The sequence below is a fragment of the Sciurus carolinensis genome, chromosome 15 (assembly GCF_902686445.1).
Source record: "Sciurus carolinensis chromosome 15, mSciCar1.2, whole genome shotgun sequence".
Lineage (NCBI taxonomy): Eukaryota > Metazoa > Chordata > Mammalia > Rodentia > Sciuridae > Sciurus > Sciurus carolinensis.
The window spans coordinates 73795614-73812081 of record NC_062227.1 but is presented as its reverse complement, the minus strand read 5'-3'; positions in this window follow the sequence as shown (position 1 = coordinate 73812081).

The following is a 16468-nucleotide window of genomic DNA, read 5'->3' as shown; positions in this document are numbered from 1 at the left end:
TTCGTACTTCTTCTTTTGAGAAATGTTTGTTTAGTTCATATTTCCATTTATTGATTGGGTTATATACATATATATATATTTGGTATTATATATATATCATATATATTATATATATTTGGTGTTAAATTTTTTATATATTCTGGATATTACTCCTCTATCGGAAGAATAGCTGGAAAAGATTTTCTCTATGTGTTCTCTCTTCATGCTTGTAATTATTTCCTTTGCTAAGTGGAATTTGAAGCCATTCCACTTAATGATTCTCGATTTTTCCTCTTGAGACTTAGGAGTTTTAGTAAGGAAACTGGTGTGCCGATTTTTTTAATCAATCCTTTTAGGTTAACATATTAGAATAGTTTTGTTTTTGTAACATCTGGAATGTAATAATGTTTGTTTTCCAATATTTGAAGCCCAAATTAAGATTTTGTGTCTTAAAATACAATGCAATGTTTGTACTAATATGACTCATTTCAGTGAGGTTAAGTTTACAAGTCATGAAGCTTTCTTCTACTGTTAGACAACACAGTTCTGTGCTCCTATAATCCCAGGTAACAAGGGCCAAAGCTTAGGTGAGCCAAAGTGAGATGATTCTGCCAAGATCCTGGCAAGCAACAATTCTCAGTACTACAACAATCCTGATTTCAATCCAGAAATGTTTCAAGAATTTAATGAGATGTATGCAAACATTTCTCATTTAAATAAAATTTTTTTTAAAAATTTAAATAATTAAAAAAATGATTATTATTATTAAATAATTAAAAGAAAGGTCTTTTATTTAACATATTCGATTATAGACTGCTGGGGCAAGGGTAGAGTAGAAGCTAATAGTTGCCTACATAACTAGACAACTGGAATTCATACATCCAATATGGGTCACTTATGCCTTACAGCCCACTGCATAAAATGGATTGGAACTAATAAAATAAATAAAAGCATAGAACTAGATGTTTTTATTCTAGTAATATAAAAAGCAGACAACACTGAGTGTAGAGTCTAGGAATATTCACATTGAGTTAGACACAATTCCTCCTTTATTCTTGACTTGCTCCAGATTTCTCAAATTGCTACATGTAGGAAACCTTTCTAGATGCAGAACTACACTTCTGAAATTAAAAAAAAAAATACTAATTTAAATAGACCAATTTCAAGTAATGAAATAGAAGAAGTCATCAAAAGCCTACCAACAAAGAAAAGTCCAGGACCAGATGGGTTCTCAGCCGAGTTCTACAAAACTTTTAAAGAAGAGCTCATTCCAATACTTCTCAAAGTATTCCAGAAAATAGAAGAGGAGGGAACCCTCCCAAACTCATTCTATGAAGCCAATATTACCCTGATTCCTAAACCAGACAGAGACACATCAAGGAAAGAAAATTTCAGACCAATATCCTTAATGAACATCGACGCAAAAATTCTCAACAAAATTTTAGCAAATCGCATACAAAAACATATTAAAAAGATAGTGCACCATGATCAAGTGGGTTTCATCCCAGGGATGCAAAGTTGGTTCAACATCAGGAAATCAATAAATGTCATTCACCATATCAATAGACTTAAAGTCAAGAATCACATGATTATTTCGATAGATGCAGAAAAAGCATTTGATAAAATACAGCATCCCTTCATGCTCAAAACACTAGAAAAAATAGGGATAGTGGGAACATTCCTTAACATTGTAAAGGCCATCTACGCTAAACCCATGGCTAATATCATTCTAAATGGTGAAAAACTGAAAGCATTCCCTCTAAAAACTGGAACAAGGCAGGGATGCCCTCTTTCACCACTTCTATTCAATATCGTCCTTGAAACTCTAGCCAGAGCAATTAGACAGACCAAAGAAATTAAAGGGATACGAATAGGAAAAGAAGAACTCAAACTATCCCTATTTGCTGATGATATGATGGTATACTTAGAGGAACCAGGAAATTTCACCAGAAAACTTTTAGATCTCATAAGTGAATTCAGTAAAGTAGCGGGATATAAGATCAATGCCCATAAATCTAAGGCATTTTTATACATAAGCGATGAATCTTCAGAAAGAGAAATTAGGAAAACTACCCCATTCACAATAGCTTCGAAAAAAATAAAGTATTTGGGAATCAATCTCACAAAAGAGGTGAAAGACCTCTACAATGAGAACTACGGAACACTAAAGAAAGAAATTCAAGAAAACCTTAGAAGATGGAAAGATCTCCCATGTTCTTGGATAGGAAGAATTAATATTGTCAAAATGGCCATACTACCAAAAGTTCTATACAGATTCAATGCAATTCCAATTAAAATCCCAATGATGTACCTTACAGAAATAGAGCAAGCAATTATGAAATTCATCTGGAAGAATAAAAAACCCAGAATAGCTAAAGCAATCCTTGGCAGAAAGAGTGAAGCAGGGGGTATCGCAATACCAGATCTTCAACTCTACTACAAAGCAATAGTAACAAAAACGGCATGGTATTGGTACCAAAATAGAAAGGTGGATCAATGGTACAGAATAGAGGACACGGACACAAACCCAAATAAATACAATTTTCTCATACTAGACAAAGGGGCCAAAAATATGCAATGGAGAAAAGATAGCCTCTTCAACAAATGGTGCTGGGAGAATTGGAAATCCATATGCAACAGAATGAAACTAAACCCATATCTCTCACCATGCATGAAACTAAACTCAAAATGGATTAAGGATCTCGGAATCAGACCAGAGACCTTGCATCTTATAGAAGAAAAAGTAGGTCCAGAGCTTCAACATGTCGGCTTAGGACCAGACTTCCTCAACAGGACTCCCATAGCACAAGAAATAAAACCAAGAATTAATAACTGGGATAGATTCAAACTAAAAAGCTTTCTCTCAGCAAAGGAAACTATCAGCAATGCGAAGAAAGAGCCTACAGAGTGGGAGAAAATCTTTGCCAATCATACTTCAGATAGAGCGCTAATCTCCAGAATCTATAAAGAACTCAAAAAACTCTACACCAAGAATGTAAATAATCCAATTGACAAATAGGCTAAAGAAATGAATAGACACTTCACAGAAGAAGATCTACAGGCAATCAACAAACATATGGAAAAATGTTCAACATCTCTAGTAATAAGAGAAATGCAAATCAAAACCACCCTAAGATTCCATCTCACCCCAATTAGAATGGCGATTATCAAGAATACAAGCAACAACAGGTGTTGGCGAGGATGTGGGGAGAAAGGTACACTCTTACATTGCTGGTGGGGCTGCAAATTAGTGCAGCCACTCTGGAAAGCAGTGTGGAGATTCCTTAGAAAACTTGGAATGGAACCACCATTTGACCCAGCTATCCCACTCCTTGGCCTATACCCAAAGAACTTAAAATCAGCATATTACAGAGATACAGCCACATCAATGTTCATAGCTGCTCAGTTCACAATAGCCAGATTGTGGAACCAACCTAGATGTCCTTCAATTGATGAATGGATAAAGAAAATGTGGTATATATATGCAATGGAATATTACTCAGCCATAAAGAATGATAAAATTATGGCATTTGCAGGCAAATGGATGAAACTGGAGAATATCATGCTACGTGAGATAAGCCAATCTCAAAAAACCAAAGGAAGAATGATATCGCTAATAAGTGGATGATGACACATAATGGGGGGTGGGAAGGGTTAGTGTTGGGGTTGGAGTTGGGTTTAGGGAGGGGGGCAGGAATGGAGGAAGGAAGGACTGTATAGATGGAGGGGAGTGGTGGGAGGGGAGGGGGGAAGGGAAAAATGGCAGAATGAATCAAACAACATTACCCTATGTAATTTTATGATTACACAAATGGTATGCCTTTACGCCATGTACAGACAGAGAAACAACATGTATCCCATTTGTTTACAATAAAAAAAAAAAGAAAAAAAGAAAAAAAAAATACTGGGAAGTGTTAACTGTATCTACTTCGTTATATGATATCTCTAATTTACTGAAAAACATTTCCAGAGAAATAAATTTCTGTTTTCAAGTGGGAGACAATAATTCTAATCTGCCAATGGAAGAACAGAGCAAGGTGATAAAATGTAACATGATGAGAGGACAGAGGAGTTCTCAGAGGTGAAGAATTACAAATACAGTAATAGTCTAAACAACAGGAAGTTCAGACTGCTCTGAATGGCAGTTAGTGTTTACCTTCAGTATGCACAGCAGCACTGAGGGTCCACAGACCGATTCTTCCAAGTTACAATAAATACAAAAGAAAGAAATTAAACTAATAAATAATGCTTGAATGATACTGTGCACAGCATGGAGAGGGTGCAGTGGAACCCAGTCAGAGAAGGAAAGGAAAACTTGTAGAAACAGAGAGGAAAAAACAGAAAAGATATTCTTCAGAATTAGAAAAATAATGAGCGCATTTAACAACACTCCAATGAACTGAAATCCCTCCACTGACCTTCCCTAGCAGCTTCACAATGGAAGCAGGCCATCAGAAGCATCCTTCTCCGTATACACAGTTTTCTTGTCTTCCCGCCTTGGGGAATACCTCTACCTATGGTTGCCTATCCATAGTGCTCCTGTGTGGTAAACACATTTTAAAATAATGCTGATTTTAAGGAAGTAGTAAAGTAGCAATAAGTGCCCTACCCCTACCAAACACCTACCAAAATTTAAACTGAGCAACAAATATAGCAATTATGATGATAAAAATGGAATATAATACTGGAATATTGTAAGAATATTCCAATCAGGAATATAATTGTAATAATATTCCAGTAAAGAACCACAAGGTATATCCACAGATATTATAAAAATATTGGAATATTTATTATGCTTGTAGAACTGAAAACTCAGGAATTAATGGGTTAAAAATGAGTTTCCAAGTCAACCTTTGCATAAAACACAGGTGGTGTTTCTGACTCCAAGAGCAAAGGCTTGTGCTAAGGCTGGGCCTTTCTTAGGGGGAAGGAGAGGGGCACATTACATTTTGGTTTGTCTTTGCAGGACCTGTCTAGAGGAATGTTAGCCTAAGCAGATCTCAAGAAGATTCTGGGAAGTAGTCTTTGACACAACAAGGGTGACTTCACAATGTTCAAAAAGAAGATATAGAAATTTTGGACTTAATATTAAAGTACATATAAATTACAAAGCCTTTTTCTCATCAGCTGAGCTTTAGCAAATGGTTGCCACAGTAAGCCAGATGGTAACAGAATCATAAAAAATGCTGAAGAAATTTAAATTTCTGTTTTCCTTCATCATGAGTGAATTCCTATAACTTACATATCATGCTAGGGAAATAGCTCATATTGTTATCTATATCTGTTATCTATACCTTCTCTTTTCCCACTATGCAGATTTATGACTGATTTTAGTTGAAATTTTTTAATTCAAATTATTTTTCCACTACATTAATATTGTTGGCACAGGATGTTTAATGTCTCTAAATCTCAGGCTTTTTTCTTGATAAATCATATTATTTGTAATAGCTCTACAGGGTTATCATAGATTCATAAAAATTAAATTATGTAGCTTATGCAGTGTCTCACATGGAATATAGAATATAATGGAGTATAAAATGGATTTTTCCTATTCTTTCTTCCTTATTCCACTTCAATGTTATTTCTACATTATCAGAAGGTAAATTATACCTAGGTTATAGCATTCATGCCTGTGATAGGGATAAACATTTGTATTTCACCTAGTTTTAAGCTAAGTGTAAATACAAATGCAAATCCTACTTCAATGCAATCAGATTTGATTACCCATCATTATCATTTGAAAGTTTTCAGGCAAGTGAAAAAGAGTGAAATGGAACTACAATAGTTGTTCTATTCTTTGTTTTAACAGCTGGCAAGATATATCCACAGATTAGCATTTCCTGTGGAAGTTGTATCATTGTTACAAGTCAGCATATCCACGTAGACTCTATGTCACTATGTTATTGTACTCCAGGGTTAGAATGTTTTCATACTGAAAAGTACATGAGGAGCTGCAAATATTCCAGTCAGGAACCACAATCATGAGGGAATGCAATTAAAAGTCAGACATCAAAGGGAGAAGCAATTCAATGAAAATCGCTTGAGCATTTTAATGCCATGTAAATAGATTCAAATAATGATCCAAAAGTTATGAAATAATTCTAAAAGTCAGTTGTACGTTTAAAGCTTCATAAAATCCCAGTGGTAATGATGGGAAATATTCACAGGAAATAAGATTCTTCAACTGTCACCTGTTACCCTTACCTTATTTGTGTCTTCATTGGGTTTCCTGAGGAAGAAATTTTATGTTCATTTAACTATCTTTATAACAGCTTAAGATGACCATAAATTTTTTAACAAAATACTGAATTTAATTGGTCCAAGTAAGGTACGTAATGGTCCTCGAATATGATTTCTAGTTGTTTATTTGTCGCCGCCCGCGGCAACAATTGCACGGGTATTAATCGGAGGTGGACTGAAAATAAACTACTTCTATTCCTGTGCTACTTCCTTGCTTGTTTGCTTATTCTCTAGCTTATAGAGGAAAAAAGAGGCTTGCTTGACTTTAGAGAAAGAGAGGCTTTGAGAGGAAGATAGGCCTTGCTTATAGAGGAAGTTTTAGAGAAAGGCTTCTATGCTTATCAGAGATCGATTTCTTCTTAGAGTTCTGCTGCTTCCTCTTAGAGGTAGGTCCCACATCCTGTGAACTAGGTGCTATCTATCTGTGATCTACGACCTAGAGGTGTGTTCTTAGTTCTCCACTCTACGATCTGCCACTGCCTACTGCTTCTTACTGCTAGCTGCTGCTTCTCTCTGCTAGCTGCTTCTGCTTCTCTGCTAGCTGCTTCTTCTAGCTGCTTCTTCTTACTGCTAGCTGCTTTTTTTGCCTTCCGCCTGCTGCCCGCTTATATTCTCTCCAGGAGGCAGAGGGTGGGGCCACGTCAGTTGAGATCAGGCTAGGAGCCAGCTGCCCTATCACGGCAAAGGTTAAGATGAGCAGGCCCCAGCAAGAGCACTCAGGAACACCTGTGCTCACACTGTGTGTATGGACTTAACTGAATATGGCCAATGACAAACCACCTGGGTGTGCTTATGTCAATCAACCTCCTCACTGCCGATATGATCAAAACAACCTCTGCCTGGCCGCCAGGAGCCATCGCAGCGCAACCCACATGGCACAGCCCCCAACATTTATTTCATGTTAATTCTTTCTTAGAATTGAATAGTTGTTTATTTAAACAAGAGTCAATTCCTAAATTTAAGTTTGAGTACTTTTTAGTAAAATGCTTATCCGGTAAGTGACGTTTTCCTTCCCCATATAAAATGGCAGATAAACATGTCTCTCCTGTGACATTTGTTTTGGTCACTATATAGTCACTATGAGTTTATGTAATTTTTCTTCTAAATTTTAATTTGATGTTAGATTAATTTTAAAAATATATGGACAATGTGAAAAACATAATGAAATAAGTATCATTTTTACCCAACAATAAACAAACACAAATGTTGCCAACATTATTAAATCTTCTTGTGTGTTTGTTCCATACCTCATCTGCCCCTCCTCAGAGTAACCAGTCTTGAATCTTCTGCTCATCAGCCTTAAGAATTTTTAATTTTACTCTCCTTTATTGAGGGAAGAACACGTTGAAATGTGCAATAAAATATTGTTAACAATAGGCATGAGGTTGTACAGCATACTCTAAAATTTGCATAACAGAAATTTTACACCCATTAAGCAGCAACTCCCTTTCTGTCTCCCCCTTGCCCTTGGCAACCACAATTCTACTCTCTACTTTTATGAGTTGGACCTCATGTAAATTTAGTCATGCAGTGTTTTCCTTCTACAACTGACTGGCTCCCTTCATTTAGCATCATGTCCTCAAACTTCATCTAAGATAGGGCATGTGGCAGGGTTTCCTTCTTCTTTAAGCACTTGGAGTACTCCGTCGTTCACATGTGCCTTAGTTTCATTACCTGTTCATTCATCCTGGACATTTAGGTTGTTTCCGTATCTCAGCCATGGTGAACAGTGCGGCAATAAGCAAGGGAGTGCTGCCATCTCATTGAGATCCAGATTATACTTTTTTAGGAGGAATGCCAAGAAATGGGATTTTTGGATCAAGACTGGAGGCATCCTGATTTCAAAATATATTGCAAAAAAGTAATATTGCAAAAGTAATCAAAAAAGTATGACACGTGTGTGAAAACAGAGATAGAGACCAAGGAAACTGAAGAGAGAGACGGTAAATAAGCCCATGCATGTTCAGTCAACTCATCTTGACAAGGACACCAAAGAATACACAATGGGGTAGGGACAGTCTCCTCAGAAACTGTTGCTGAAAAACCTGGGTATACACAGAAAAATGAAATTGAACCTTGTCATACATCATACACAAGAGACATAGGGATTTGGGATAGCATCTCAAGGAAAATGAATCGCTGAGATAGAGACAGCACAGTTGTAAATCTTGAGCAAGGGGCTCTTGGCCCACTCCATTGTAAAATGAGGGCAATATGCAAGCACAGTGAAAACTGGCAGGAAATCGTGCAGTTCCACCATGAACCCACCTCCGGGGCAGCTCCTGATACAGATCATCCATAAATATTGGACTGACTCCGAGCCCAAGGTGAGCTTCTCACTCTGGAGATAGCCTGTGTTCTCTGGGGAATGTGTATCTATTTGCCTAAATGCATCTCTGTCTGTGCCTTTGGCTCCTGCTGGAATTGTTTTCAGTCGCCTATGCCAAGAACCCTGCTGGTCCTGAGTTGAGTTCCTCTCCCCTCTGGGAACTCCTTTGACCCTCCTCCTGAGACATCTCTTCTTGTGTGGTACAGGGATCAACTCAAAAGAGGCTGAAGATTTAAATTTAAGGACTAAAACTATAAAAACTCCTAAAAGAAAACATAAGTAAAATACTTTATAATATTTGTCTTGGTCATGATTTTGTAGATACAATACCAATAGCCAAAACAACAAAAGCAAAAATAAACCAGTGGGGCTTCAACAAACTGCAAAGTGTCTGCAGCAAAGGAGACCATCAACAGGGTGAAGGGAGGACCTACGGGTTTGGAGAAAACACTTGGAAACCATGTCTCTGATCAGAGTTGATTGCCAAAACGTAAAAGAAATACCTTCAACTCAATAGAAAATAAACTTATAAGCCTATTCAAAAAGGGTAAGAAAGTTGGATAAACATTTCTTCAAAGCACACATAAAAATGGCCAAAAAATAAATAAAAAGAGAGTCAACATCTGTAATCATCATGGAAGTGCAAATTCAAAACTATAATGAGATATCACCTCACTCCTGTTAGGATCATTGTTGTCAAAAGAATAAAACAACAAACAGAAAGTAATAACTGTGGGTAAGGGTAGAGCAAATTTGATGCATGTATATATTTTTTGATGGAAAGGCAAAATAGTACAGCAACTATAAAAAATAGGATGGAAGTTTCTCAAAAAATTAAAAATAGAACATCCTTAAGATTTTTTAAACATCAACTTATCCCATATGTATTTTACACATTATTAATAATGTTTTATTTTTTAATTTGTCTTTGATATTTCTAAAAGTATAATTATCCTATTTAGTGTTTACCAGATTTAGTATTCTGAATCTGATAATAAAATGTTTCTAAGATTCATCTGTACTGTATGAAACCATAGTTTATTCATTTTATCCCTCTAAAACATTTTGTTATTTATCTATGTCACAATTTGTTTCCTCAATGTTTTGGCAGATATTTGTTTCTATGTTTTTCAATTTCAAATACATTGTATAGCATAGTACTTAATGTTTCTTTTACATGTATAACAGTATCAAAACAGTTCAAGGTCTAACTGGAATTGTTTACCCATGAGCATTGCAAATTCAAAAAAGATAATGCAAAACTTTTCCAAAGTGGTCCCAATGGGTTAGCTTCCCAATGATAATGTAAAACAGTTTGTGTTGATACATATCCTTGACAGAGTTTAGCATTACCAAGTTTTATGAATTTGGCCAAGCATTGATAACCATACCATACTGCACTGGAATTGACCAAGGGCTCTTTTCTTACACAGTGAACTGCGACTTGACCAAACCTTACCTTGACTTCACTCTTCACCACAGACCCCTACATGTTGGCATCTCCTCAAGTTAGAGCAAACACTAAAGCACAGGGTGAGAAGGCAGAGCATCCTGGGTCCTCTACCCTACACAGGCCTCTACCCTATCACCCATTTCTGCACATTGCTACTAATGATTTGTTCAAAATTATGGGGTACAATGTTTCCAACATTGCTCTAAAACCAAAATTAAAGGATAAGATACTTTATGTTTGCAAAACATTTGCAATTCCCAATATGTTTTTACTTATTTAATCATTACAATTTTGAGGAGTATAGGCCAGCTGTGAGTAGCCCTATTTTTAAAAAAGGAGCATTATTTTATCATGCTTGAAGTTGGAAAATTGGCCAAAAAAATTCACTTCAGTAATCAGTGTAGAAACAGAACTAAACATCCAGTTGCCTGACTCCTAATCCAATTGATCTATTGTACAGTAGTATGACATAGAAGGATTTACTTTTTTTAGGTCATTGGTACATTTATTTATTTAAAATTTGTTTTAGATGGAGGGGAAACAATATAAATCTTATTCCACACTTTGGAATGCACTCATCAGTAAAATTTCACTTCATTACTGGTTCTTAAAATTTATTTTTAAAGTTTGTATACTCTATGGATAGTAATGGAAATAAAATCAAATAATGGGAATCAGTATCCTCCTCTAACCAGAAAACAATTCCAGTAAGTTTGTTTTAACAGAGAATTTTATGTGCATGCATCTAATATTGTGCTGTAAGAATAGAAAAATATGAGACAATTTTATTGGGGGGAAAGAGAAAACATTAAATATATTAATTTTAAGTATTTAAACTTTTCAAAATTGGTGAATAGACTTGAAATCATTTTGCTTTAAAACAAAATAAAACCGGCATCCTCAGTGATGTATTCATTGAGTGGCTGAATGAATATGCAAGGTTTTGTTACTATTCCCATTTCATTTCCCAAGCAGACTCTGCACTCTGAGACAGGGCCAAACTGTCAGCCAACTGCTTCCCAAAACCCTTCTCTGAATTCTCAGTGTTGCTTCTCTTCAAATGTTGTTTTTTCTCATCTGGACTCCTGGCCATCAACTGTGTTTGTTTAAATTCTATCCACCTTCTTTCCTGGTTCCAGTCTCAGTTAAAGTTGCCTCCTCCTCAAAAATCTTGCAGCTAACTTTCTGCATGCCCATTCCTATCCCGCCATTTTCAAACCTTACACCATCAATCTCTTCCCATATCACTAATAATTCCTTGAGAATTATCTGTCCCACATATGTTTACATTCCAAGTATTAAGAGAATCCCTGCACACAGTTGAGGTTTATTTTTTATAATACATTCTATTATAGGAAAGTTCATATCTAATATCATAATTTTGTCATTATCACTAGCATTGAAACAAGTTTGTTCTTTAGGTGAAAACACGTCACTTCTAAAATAAATCAACCAACCCATAATTATTCATTACATTCATAAAAAATAGGTGTATGCATATGCTTTTCCAAAAGACAAAGAAGGTGAAAGTTAGACAATATTTCTTCTTTTACTTTCTCCACATTTTTTAAAGTGCTGTGTATATACTGAAATAATTTTGAATGCCACTTGAATCTAATGAACCAAGCAGAAAACAGACTTGGAATAGGCAGGATTTCCATTACACAGAAATGCAATGGAAATTCCAGAAAAGACAAAATGAAAAACATATTTCTAAATGTTTATCTCAATGTTTTTAATGTGGAATTTATGTCATTGTGTCAATATGCTATTATATTTTTGTTTAGCAAGTTTTAATTTTTTAGTATTTATACATCTCCCAGATATAGGGTAGAAGTTTTACAATTTTGAAATTCCATCCAAGTATACAGTTTTAAAATATAAAAAAGAGTTATAGACTTTAGCTCTATATACACTATATTACTATGGGCCACATAGTAATATTTCAGCATTTACTCTACTTTTAGAGTTTGTAACTTTTTTTTTTATTTTTACAGACTGCATTTTGATTCATTGTACACAAATGGGGTACAACTTTTCATTTCTATGGTTGTACATGATGTAGATTCACACCATTCGTGTAATCATACATGTACATAGGGTAATGATATCTGTCTCATTCCACCATCTTTCATACCCCCGCCCCCCGACTCCCCTCTCATTTCCCTCTACCTAATCCAAAGTTCCTCCATTCTTCTCTCACCTGACACCTCCCCCACCCCCATTTTGTATCATCATCCACTTATCAGGGAAAACTTCTGGCCTTTGGTTTTTTGGGATTGGCTTACTTCACTTAGTGTGATATCCTCCAATTCCATCCATTTCCCTGCAAATGCCATAATTTTATTCTTCTTTATGGCTGAATAATATTCCATTGTCAATATATACCATATTTCTTTATCCATTCATCTGTTGAAGGGCATCGAGGTTGGTTACAGTTGGTTACACAATCTAGCTATTGTGAATTGAGCTGCTATAAACATTCATGTGACTGTGTTACTGTAGTATACTGATTTTAAGTCCTTTGGGTACAAACCAAGGAGTGGGATAACTGGGTCAAAAGGTGGATCCATTCCAGGTTTTCTGAGGAATCTTCAAGATGACATCAGATAAAATATTTTAGAACAAAACCTCTTCCAAAAGTCTTCAAAATTCCTAAGCAAGTTCCAGGCATATTCAATTCTGCAATTAAAGATAGTAAGAATTTTTTTTCATATCTCTTGAATGAAAAACAGATATTTAACTTAACAGGATGGAGATTGTGGGCTTCTTAGATTCAGGTAGTTGTCATTGATAGAAGAATCCAAGCACTTTATCAATGATAGAACTAGGATCCTGACTGATGGTGTTTCTCTTAGACACAATAATTGAAATGATCCCTCAACTTAAACCAGGACTTAATACAAAGCATATATGATTATTTGAATTATTTATGAGTGCTGTTGTTCGGATATGAGGTATCCTCCAAAAGCTTCTTAAAAGCAGGATGATTTAGAGGTGGACTGATTACAATATCAGAGTTGTGAATTAATCATCCATCTTAGTTTGAGTGGACTACCTGGTAACTTTAGGCAGGTAGGCATGGCTGGAAAAGTGGGTCACACTGGACCACTGAGAGGGTTCGCTTCCCTGCACCCTTCCCCTTGCTCTCTCTCTCTCTCTGTGCATCCTGCCCACTATCAGTGGAGCAGTGCTCCTCTGACAAGACCTTTCATCATGACGTTCTGCCTTGTGCCCATGAGGCAGTGGAGCAATGGAGTGGGCCACCATGGATTGAACCTCTGAAATGTGAGCAAATTAACTTTCTTTCTATAAGGTGTTCTTGTTGGGTGTTTTGGTCACAATAACAAAAAGCTGATAACACAATTAAACAATATTTCATGATGGATGCTGTCCAGGATGTGCGGTAGTTAAAAGGGACTATAATATTAAGGGCAGTTTTCTGAATGTTTTATTTAATATTTTAGGACCAGAGTATTTTAATAGGAAATACAGAATATAGGAATAGGCTAGATTACAAAGTGTAGAAAAAAAGGAACACTAGGACAGAGTTTCTGACCAGAAGATGATATTCCTGAAGGAGATACTAAATTCTGATGGGGGAAGTCTTCTGATACTGAGGCAGGAGGCAAAGAGCAAGATGCAATAAAGTAGTCACATCACAGGAGCATCAAGTATGATTAAAAACTCACTCAAGGAGTTCTACTGACTGTATGATGCACTAAATAATACCATGTGCTTGTTCCATGGATAAACCAAGCAAGATCTTCCCTCACAATGGTCCCTGATGCTTGTTCAACATGAAGCCTCCCCTTTCTGGGTATCTGCATAGATTGCTCCCTCATTTCCTTTCTGTCTATATACATGCCAGATACTTTCCTTACCCATCCCATCCAAAGACATAGCAGTCAGTTCTATCCCCTATCGCTTGTTTTAACTTTTGCTAATTTATCATCATGTAGCATGCTATTTATTTATTCAGCACAACTATCTGTATGAGAAAATGGCCCAGTACTGAGCACCACAGGCATGCAGCCAGTAGGTGCTCAGTAAAGACTTAAAGAAAGGACTCTCTTGATTCAGTGGGGATAAGCAGTGGGTGAGGGGAGAGCTGGCAAATCACAGTCTTCCTAACCCTGAAACAGTTTGAAATGGAAACATCTGCAGAGAATGCAAATCAGTGTCACCAGGGAGCCATTATCAGCCCTCCAAGCAATTATGAACCCATCAGAGGACCCTGATGGTTTTGTGATTTTGTATCTGTTGTAGTGTCCTCTTCCATGTTTCATTAATTTCTCTAGATACACTTTAGTTATTTGCCTAGTGATGATAGGTCAGAAGTTAAGGAAAATAATATGAAATAATAATAAAAGTAACATATGTTAGATATCAAGTAAAAGAAAAAAAGGTGATACCATTGAGTAATATGGTTTCTGAAGGGAGTACAAATTAGGCACAGTCCTAAAGGAAATCATGAGTTTCAGTTAAAACACAGGAAGATGATATTCTAGATTTAAGAAAACAGTTGTATATATTAACAATGTGCCTAAATTGTAATTCTAATTTATTTTCATTATTGTTACCAGGAAAACAAAGGTGTTAATTTCTTTCATACTATGTGACATTTCAGAAGCTATAAATCTCCAATTACCTTAAGCACACAAACACAGACAAACAAATATGCAGGTGCTAATCAATCAAAATTAAAACATTTTAGTAAATGGAATATACAAACTGCAAAGGCATTTCCAACTAGTGGTAACTATAGTGAAAAATATAACTATATTTAGACTGTAAAACTTGATATAGGTAGGGCGGTTCCCATTCTTGTTATCATCTCTTTTACATAAGAAAAAAAATAAAGTTCTATTTCCACTTCTTACTTTTATTCCAGTGAATTATAGATCAAATAGGAATATTAGCCATCTCACAATAGATATAAATAACTCCAACATGAGATATTTTACCAGAATAGGAAGAATACTCATATATGAAATTTTATTTTTATAATAATCACAAATTTACCACACTCCAATATATTTTAGTATTATTTAAATAAAAATAAAATAGCTAGCAAAATAAGGTTACTCTAGAGTATATCAAGCTTCCATTCTTGCAGAATAAAGAATAAATACAATATGCTCAGAATTGGGGAGTGGAACTCAGAGTGGAAAGACTGAATATTGGAATTTATCTACCACTCAAAAGGAAAACACTTTAGCAACTCTATCAGTCAGTGTCTTGAACAATGGGGTAAGGGCAGAATGAACATAGAATGAGGAAATGAAATAGAGTTTCTAACGCTGGACCCAGTACAAGCTGAAGAGATGCAGCTATCACTTGCTCCATTTCTTCATTTCTCAGAAGGCTGAAGTGAACTTGCTAAGGGACTAGATATGCACATGCAGCCATTGTATTTTGAACCTGGCATGTAAGTATAGGAATATTGCAAGTATGAACTCCAAACTCCAATCAGTAATCCATAATTTTAAAGGTCTTTACTTTTTTCAGTCATTGCAATACTTGATCACCTATATCCAGAAATTTATCTAAATGATAGGAAACTGATTGAAGGAGACAGTGGTTCCAGAAATGTAAGCTTCTAAGCTCCAGTCCCTTTCTCTAAGGGGTTGCAAAATCAGATTTTCCCAAGGTCATGGAGAAGTAAATGCTTTACTCCACACAAAGATGTCACATTCAAATGCACTCTTTATCTCAAATTGTTTTGAAAATCAATATGAGTGTCTTGTTCATATGGTTATATAATAATGTAATTTTTCTCTTGGAACACATATTATACATTAAAGTCTCCACTTCCCGTTAACATATTGCATCTTGTATCTTGTAAGATCTTTGCTGGTCCAGGACATGTCTATCCTGGAATACTATTGTAACAATTAAATGTGCAGAAACAAAATTATGAAAGCAATTATAGTCACAAAATAATATTTCCTTGGAAATGTTGCATAAGTAGGTGGTTCAATCTGGAATAAATCTTCATCCTAATGATTAGATTATTTTAAGTAAACATATTAAACTGCAATTTAACAATTTTTACCTTCAGAGCCATTAGGTTGCTAAATAACACCTCATCAGACAGGACTATCTCACAACCAGGGTAATCAAAATGTAATTTTGCTATGCTTCAAACAACCAGAAATATCTGGTTTTGATTTATTATGAAAAAATTGAGAAATTAATTTAAAATATCTATGCAATGTTTGTCTCTAACCTATGGATTGAGATGATAAGAAATTATTTTTAAATGACAATTTTAAATAAATATGTAGAAACAACTTATTTTGCAAAGTACTTGAAAAATGACAAAAATATTTGGCAAGTCATGATTCACAATATTTAGCCAGAAGTATATGTTGTGTTTTATTTACACACAGCATATGTACATATGTGTGTTTCTATATACCAAGTATGAATAATATCTGCATGGAAAGTCAGTGCAATAAAGC